The following is a 9199-nucleotide window of genomic DNA, read 5'->3' as shown; positions in this document are numbered from 1 at the left end:
GACTGATTGGGCATCCAAGAAGAATTGGACTGCTCCTGCTTGGAAGAGGGAGAGGAAGACTTTTGACCTTTGAAGTTATGAAAGGAACGGAAATTACTATTTCTGCCAGACCAGGTCCGAACAAGGTCTTACCTTTATAAGGAAGCGCCAGAAGCTTGGGCTTAGAGGTAACATCAGCTGATCAAGATTTTAGCCACAATGCCCTACAGGCTAGGATAGAGAAGCCAGACATCTTGGCTCCCAGTCTAATAACTTGCATGTTAGCATCAGAAATAAAGGAATTGGCTAGTTTGAGAGCCTTAATCCTATATTGTATCTCCTCTAACGGAGTCTCTACTAAAATTGATTCAGACAAGGCGTTGCACCAATAAAATGCCACACTTGCTAATGTGGCAATACAAACTGCAGGTTGCCATTGAAGACCTTGATGAACATACAGTTTCCAGCTTTTTGTCCATCAGCTCCTTAAAGGAGCAGCTATTCTCTATAGGGATCATAGTTCTCTTAGCCAGAGTAGAAATATCCCCTTCTACTTAAGGCACCGTGCGCCAAGAATCTTTAATGGAGTCAGCAATAGGAAACATATTTTTAAATACAGGAGACAGGGTGAAAGGAATCCCTGGCTTCTCCCATTCCTGTTAAATAATCTCTGTCACACAGTCTGGGACAGGAAAAACTTGCACAGAGGAAAGAACATCATAGTATTTATGAAGTACTAGACTTCTTAGGGTTGATAACGACAGAAGTATCAGAGTCATCCAAAGTAGCCAATACCTTCTTTAACAGTACATGTAGGTGTTCAAGCTTAAATCTGAAGTTTACTTCTTCAGTATCAGATGAAGGAATAATACTGTCTGAATCTGAGATTTCCCCCTCAGAGGCTACCAACGTATCCTCCTCATCAGACTTGTGAGGAAGGGCAACCTGCGTAGCAGTAGGTGGAACAGAAACTTTACTATCTGAATGTCTAATTTTCCTCTTGCATTTTCCCAGCATAGGAAAAGCAGTTAATGCTGCAGATACCACAGAAGATACCTGTGCAGCAAAATCTGCAGGCAAATAAACTCCTCCAGGAGGCTGAGAGGAACTGCAGGGCACTGTATGTGATGTCATAGAGGCTTGGGGCGTTTGAGGAGAAAGCTGTGGCATTGCCTGAACAGCATCAACCTGAGAGACATTGGGCTCAGAGGGCAACAATTTATATTTAAGTGTTCTAGCTAAGCATGTAGCACATAATTGCATAGGCAAAACAATTTGTGCCTCAAGGCATAACAAGCAGAGTCTTGTTCCATGTCCATAATACTAAATAAAAAATTCCCCAAATTGGGGGGGCATATATCTGGGCAGCACCTTAAATGGCCGCAATATCGGTTGCTCTGAGTGAAGCATTAATAATATGCCTTTATTTGATGTCTATGAGGATCATCCATCTACCTCACCTTGATTACTAAGATCTGCTTATTAAGCTGAATCATATGATATTACATTATTGGGACTATCACCCTCAATAACCGATCCGGAATGTTGAGGCCTAAGGCAGCCAACGAGTGAGAGGCTCTCAACACCCCCCCCCCCCCCCGGGTATCTTGTAAGCAGGGCTTGCAGTGCAAAGACACTGAAAACTTTAGCAGCATGGAACCTGATGCAGCTATCCTAATTGAGGAGATTTTTGCAGCTAACGGAGAAGATGGCATCAGCATGGGCATACTATGGGAGTCTTACTACCACTAGGCCTGACCTAATAGCTATAGAAAGGGCAAGGAACGCCAAGCCCTCCAAACACTGTGTGAATCCGAGCCTGCTCAATACACAAGACAATGGAAGCTCTATAAGTAATGAGCTGATGGTTGGTAACAGGGACCTAGAGGTAACTGCCACATGTAACTTATCAATAGCCTGGCCAGAGGCAGATCCCGACTTCACGAACAGAGAAGAGGCAGATGCCTCCGAATTAGGAGTAATCCTTGCATCCCAGAATCCCCCTCCGACTATGAACACCAACTTGGACCAGCAGTCACGTCTCACAGAAGAAGGCAACCCTAGACTCTACAGTGGGACGCATACAGGGAGGAAGACGGTACATGTGGAGACACCGCCACCTCAGCCCCTGACAGTCAGAAAGAGTGTCCATCTGGTTCGCAAAAGGTATTTGGCGACATAGGCTACTCACTAAAGGAATCTGCAACTCGAGTCTCACCTGGAGGAAATCACCCAAATTGAAAGTCCTGAGCAGACACGGAGACCTGTTGGCAGCATTCAGTCTGCAGTCATTGTTCAGGTGGGGCCATCGTGGGGGCTGGATTGGTCTCTGGAGATGCGCGAGTCGTACATTTCATAGAGGCTTGTTGATAGTGACCAACACCACTTTTGGCTCTCAGGGCACCCGAGGTATAGTACATCCCATACGCTCTGGCATAGGCTAGTAGAAGTCAGCCCAGGGGACAATAAACCTCCGATTGATGGCTGGTAATTCCCATTTTGTGGCCCCTTAACTCCAAATTCAAGGGCACTATTAAACTGTTCTCATGAAGCCCTAGGCTGATCCTGCCCTATGATTTTACTCATTAATTCTCCTTGGAAGATATGCTTACAATTGGCTTTATTTTCCATTAGTTTTAAACCTAAAAGCAGTACTGAAGTCTGAAGTTTGAGAGACACTATCTATTGGGATGCTACAGTATTTAATATAACCTAATTAAGAAACGTATGCATGACTTTTTATGTCAGACGTCTGCAATCAGTGTGTTCAATACTACTTGTATTCCGTGCTCCATGCTAGCATAGACACCTGCTGTTTAATTCACTTCTGCTATTGTTTATTAGAGCGGTTAGTTATAAGGTAGGCAATGCACTCATTTACCCAATTTCACTGTGTTACAGCCACTTGAAAACATTAGAGGCTATCCATAACCCTTTGCATAGAGTTCCTATAACCACTTATGTTATTGCTACTACTGAGGTGACCGTAGATGAGATAAAAATGGCATGTCTGGATCCAGGGGATTAAACTGATACTGTTACACAGCCGACAATAAAGCCAAACAGGCTTACGGATACAGGGCTGATAAGTCCTTTTACTCCTGTCCCCTTACAAACTGACAAGTATTTAGTCCCCACTAATAAGGTCACAATTTGTCCCCAGATTGAATCCCTGAGATAAAACGACCTAACTTCTGTGGCTTGCTTCATTGTATTTGCTTAGTCCTGTCACATAAATACTAGTAAAGATGGTAAGCAATTGTCTGAGTTAAAGATTGCTTCATCTCCCCTTCTCTTAACCATACCAGTCCCCTAACAATATGGATTCGGGGTCTGAAAAAGTTCCCAACAAATGCTGTACTGGTCCCTCATTATTGACAGTATGTGCTCACTACCCCACATGTATTACAGCTACTGAAGAGATCCTAAGCTGCCAAATATTTGTTTGTATGCTCCTTGATAGATGAGACCTATAGGGTTCAAATAAGTAAAGTATACTATTTGTTTGTAATGTCTTAATGTCAATCTCACAACCTGGGTCCAAAAGTGGCCCTGCAGTGCCTTTTCCCCCACATTCCCCACCCCAATCCTACCTGGTTTTCAGTGGCCCAAAAGTGTCCGTTCTCTTTTCATGAAGGGGAAACTGTTTATTAATAAGTTTATAAAACCAAAAAATGAGGTATTTTGAGGTACACCCAATTTTTGTTATATAAAATCAAATAATAATGTTGGTTTTTGTACAATCATTATGTCATGCCTTTTTCAATGTCTTGAATTCTGTTTATTTGTAACCGCATGATGTTTGCTCATGTAATTTTTATTCCTCAATAAAAAAATTTAAAAAATCCCCAAATTGTAGAATTTTTTAAAATACACTGTCACTTTAAGAATTTTTAATACCACAGCCACTTAAAGTTATGCAAAAATTATTTAAAATAATAAACCAATCAGGCACCCTACACCTAAGGCTGATGTACCTTACCGTAACACTTATACACAATTTGGCTGCCAGAAGTCTCTAAAACGATCATATAGTAGATCGACACTGAAGAGACTGAAATTCAATGACGACGCTCCGCTCAGTGAATATTCAATAGCAGGGAGAAGTCACATGACCAGCAGAGAGAGGAAACTACGCAGCAAGTAAAAGGCACGTGTTTCCCTCTGCCTACAACACCGAAGCCTGTTCTAGCTAAGCAAGCAAAGAAAACCAACTGCCAATTTTCAAGTTTATACATAAATCCCTGTATAAATCATAAGCCACACACATACTAATAAAGTATTTCAACAAAATTAGCACAAAGAGGAAAAACGTCCCAATAAAAGGAAGATTACCCCTAGGGGGATATGTATCAATATGCTCGCCTAACATCACGGCCGCGTATCTTCTCAGTACGCTCTCCTTATTTATGAAAAAAACTGGCAAAAAGATGCGCACCAAGTACGGGGCGATGAGTTGTTAACTACCAGTCATTGATCTCACGTCTATTCAGCTTTTTCCCAACTTTATTTATACCCTGTCACTAAATGCCGCCACTATACTAAAATGTTTAACCCCTATTCCGCTGCTCCCCGACATTGCCGCTAGCTAAATAAAGTTATTAACCCCTATCCTGCCGCTCTCCGCCACTAAATAAACATATTAACCCCTAAACCTCTGGCCTCCCACATCACCACCACTAACTAAACCTATTAACCCCTAAACCGTCAGCCCCCCACATCGCCAAAAACTAATTTAAGCTATTAACCCCTAAACCTAACAACCCCCTAACTTTAAATTAAAATTACAACATCCCTATCTTAATATAAACTTACGCTTACCTGTATAATTAAAATAAACTATTTTACACTATTAATTAACCTACCCTATTATAATACAATTAAATTAAAATACCAATTAAATAAACTAAAGTACATATTAAAGAAACCTAACCCTATTCAAATTATTTAAATATACTATTAAACATTATTAAAAGTACTAAATTACAGAAAAAAACAAACACTAAGTTACAAAAACAAACACTAAATTACAAAAAATAAAAAACTAATTATCAAAAATAAAAAATAATTACACCTAATCTAATAGCCCTATCAAAATAAAAAAGCCCCTAGCCTACAATAAACTACCAATGGCCCTTAAAAAGGCCAAAAATTGTCCCAAAGATAACAGCTCTTTTACATTGCAAAAAAATACAAACACCCCCCCAACAGTTAAACCCACCAACCAACCCCAAAAACCTATCTAAAAAAGCCTAAGCTTTCTATTGCCCTGAAAAGGGCATTTGTATGGGCACTGCGCTTAAAAGGGCATTTAGCTCTTTTACATGCCCAGACCCTAATCTAAAAATAAAATCCACACAAAAAACCCTTAAAAAAACCTAACACTAAACCCAGACGACAAACTTACAGTTCTTGAAGTCCCGCTTGAAGGATTCATCCAGCCGGAGAAGTCCTCATCCAGGCGGCAAGAAGTCTTCATCCGGACGGCCTCTTCCATCTTCATCCAGCCAGAAAAGTCCTCATCCAGGCGGCAAAAAGTCTTCATCCAGACAGCATCTTCTATCTTCATCCATCCAGCGTGGAACGGGTCCATCCTGAAGACATCTGGCGCGGAGCATCCTCTTCTTACAGTCACCGCCGTCAACTGGAACTTCAATGCAAGTGACGCCATCCAAGATGGCGTCCCTTGCATTCCTATTGGCTGAAAGATTTCAATCAGCCAATAGGATTAGAGCTGCTAAAATAGATAGATAGGCCCCCCAAGTCTCAACACACATAATGTGCCTGCCCACTGCCAAAGAAAAGCCAGTATAAAGGATTTTAAAAATGTCCCCATCTACTGCATATGACATATTCTTCTGAAGTGCAAGTCTCCAAGACCTAGAAGACAAAAGCACTTACCTGCAGTCTAGCTGTCCAGCAGGAAGACAGCTCACAAGGTGTGAAAGGACACATACTCCTTACAGAGACCTGTAGAAAAAGAAAGAACAGAGTAACCAACTCTGGTTTTCTGTACCATGGGCAGCAATGTGTTAGGAAACAAAGCAAGGACTACCTCACAACTTCCTAACTGCTTAAAAGCCACCACTACTCTACTAAAGAGATTGGCGTGGACTCAGCTAAACCCAAATCCTTGCTTGCAGGGAAAAGTACCCAAAAAAAGAATTAATTTCTTCAGACACCAAACTTCACCTCCTCCATTGACAGAGGCAAAGAGAATGACTGGGGATTATGGATAGGGGAGTGACACTTAAAAGCTTTGCTGTGGTGCTCTTTGCCTCCTCCTGCTGGCCAGGAGTGATATTCCCACTAGTAATTGAATGACGTTGTGGACTCTCCATATCTTAGGAAATAAACTTAGATACATACAATGGGCCTCTAGTTTTAAGAAGGTTGTTTTTGTATTGTATTTGTTATCTGAGGCGGATTGTGTGCTGTACTAGACTATCATGTGATTGCTGCCTCTGAGGTTTCCAGAAACACTGAGAAGCCTGCGGCCGTGGGAAAGATAAAGTCATCTCTGTTCCTGTTTTGGATGTTTTAACTTGGTTTACTTCTAGTAAGTGCAATTTTATGTTTGTGTATCATCTTGTATATTAAATCACACTTGAATCTTTCTTGTGTGCTCTGTTTTTCCTTTTTTTTGCATATACTCACATGACAGTACTTGTTATGAGCAAATCCGATGGAGGAGTATCCTTCCTCCGTGTCGCAGTGTGACGCCAGATCCGTGATGGATAGCCCCGGCCTGGAACGGGTGATATTCCAGGCAGCAGGCAGACAGAGGAAGTTGAAGAGCATAGGCAAGGCTCACATTCTTTACATCTTTTCCTATAGTCTGATAATTGTATGTAGAATATGCCTGCTTCCAGGCAAAAAAATATACTGTACTGTGTATAACTTTACAAAAAAACTAAGCTATAGCCAGGAGCTTCATGAAGATGGAACTTGCTGCTTCAGAAGTCCCCCCGCTCATATTATGTTCTATTAAGCATCTTAAATAGGCACATTTTACCAATGATTATCCCCTGCTGTCTCCTTGCCCAGCCGCCCCACGGTCTGTAATTTCTTTTCTGTTTGTAGCTCTGAACGCATTAGCCTATCAAACAGCTAGCAATCGCACTATAGAGAATATGAAGCACATTCTTGTGTCTGCCCAACTTCCCTGAGTTGACAACCAGCGCATGGGCAGCCTCAGCAGTGAAACAGTGTGAAGACAGGCATACAGCAAAGCTCTTGGACGAGCTTTGTAGGAAAAAAGAGGCAGGTAGCCTTCTAGTGGGCTAGACCTTTCCCTGCAAACACCCACTGATGACATCACAATCTTGGCTGCATATTGCTTCCAATCACAAAAGGCTCACTAGTTGGATTCAACAGACTGTCAATGCTATTCGGCAGTGCATAGATGAAGCCCAGGTCATGATGTCATTGGTGGGTGGAACTTGGCAGTCATTTCAAACTGGCCAGAAACAATATTAATTTTAAAATAACTTTTTTACCAATCCTGCTGCATAATATAGAAAGGAGTGCAGGAGTCTATGTGCAGCTTAATCTAAGGTAAGACTTTAAGAGGACTAAAGTGTAGACTGTCCCTTCAAAGATAAAGTCTTGGTAATTTTAGAAACTAGATTAATTTACATTATTTGTTCTTAGCCATATTTTTATTAGCTCAATTTACAAATGTTAACAAAAGTATAATAAATTACTAACCTCAATTTACAACATGTAAAAGCTAAACAGAGAATTGTCTCAGACTTGTAAGTAATTATTTTTTTTCTGTAATATAATGAGTACCCTGGTGCAATAGTGGCATTTCATTTTCAACTACAAGATTTCAAGATGGCACAATATATCCAAAGTGTTTTTGATGCGTTTTGTGTCTTTCATTTAAGTATCCCATTGTTTTTTTGTTTGTGTTGCAGATGCACATCTGTAGATTCTATGAACCAATACCCAGGTACATAATGGTAATGGATTTAGCAAAGGCCTAATTATGAAGGTTAGAACAGACGTTTGTTGGTATCCATTTTTAAATTCTAGGTAATAAAATGCAAATAAGCTCTTCCTTCCTAAAATCATTTGTTTGGCTTGCTGCACCTGCCACAATGTTTAAAAAAACAAAAAAAACAGCAATTGAACAAGTCTGAATAGACTTCAATGCATGCTTGCATTTTATGGCATGGACAGACATAGCAGATAATGCTGAATTTACTAATTATACAGCACCAAAATGAAATGCACTATATAAGATGAAAAAACATTTGACCGTGTACATTAGTTTTGTAGATAAGGACCCATAAATATTGATGTACAGCGTGCTCCTTGTTTATGTCATGTCTATAACACACTTTTTAACAAGTTTGCAGCAAAGGTGAAAATGTCTCACTGTTCTAACATGTCTGGTAATATCCAAACACTTGTCAGTAAATGCCTTTTAAAAAATCTATATGGAATAAATGGTTTGTTTTAGTTTAAAATAATGCAAATTACCTAATTGCAATTTAATCTGTAACACAGTAAAATCATGGAAATTTGCAACTAGCACAGCTGATTGGGCCAGTGGTAGTTTCTACTTGGGGCCAGCAGTGCTCTTTGGCTCTAGAGCGATATTTAAAAGGGATATTAAACAGTATGAAATTGTAATTGTTTAATTATGTGTAGTTAAAAAAAGTTGCACTATAGATTTATTATTTATTTTGACCCCTTTTCCTGTTATTTAAGTATGTGTTTAACCCCATTTGCAGGTCATCAGTGATAAAATTACATACACTAAATAATTAGAGCATGTATTTTTTTCAATTTAATGGTCTTTTAATTTGTTACCTCATCTTTCTTGGCAACAATTATTCACAAAATAGGTATCAGACCTTACAATAATGAGTTTTTTTGTTTTTGTTTTTTAAATGGCTAATCCATTTTATAATTATTTATAATATTAACAAAAAGGTTTAGTTAACAATATACTTTGTGACTAATTTATTATTTTTTTAAAAATGCTTTATTTTCAGATTTTTACAAAACATGGATTACTATATTAACATACAACAATGAGATTTTATATATTTATATATATATATATATATATATATATATATACAAAAAAAATCCTAGCACTATACTTAAAGCCATAAAATGTTTGATGGGAGGAGTTTGCAAATGGAATGCCCAAAGAACTGTGACTTGTAAAAAGGATGTACTGAAATTACAAGCAAGGTGGAGT

The sequence above is a fragment of the Bombina bombina genome, chromosome 1, assembly GCF_027579735.1.
Source record: "Bombina bombina isolate aBomBom1 chromosome 1, aBomBom1.pri, whole genome shotgun sequence".
NCBI lineage: Eukaryota > Metazoa > Chordata > Amphibia > Anura > Bombinatoridae > Bombina > Bombina bombina.
The sequence above is the reverse complement of the archived record's forward strand: the minus strand, read 5'-3'. Positions refer to the sequence as shown.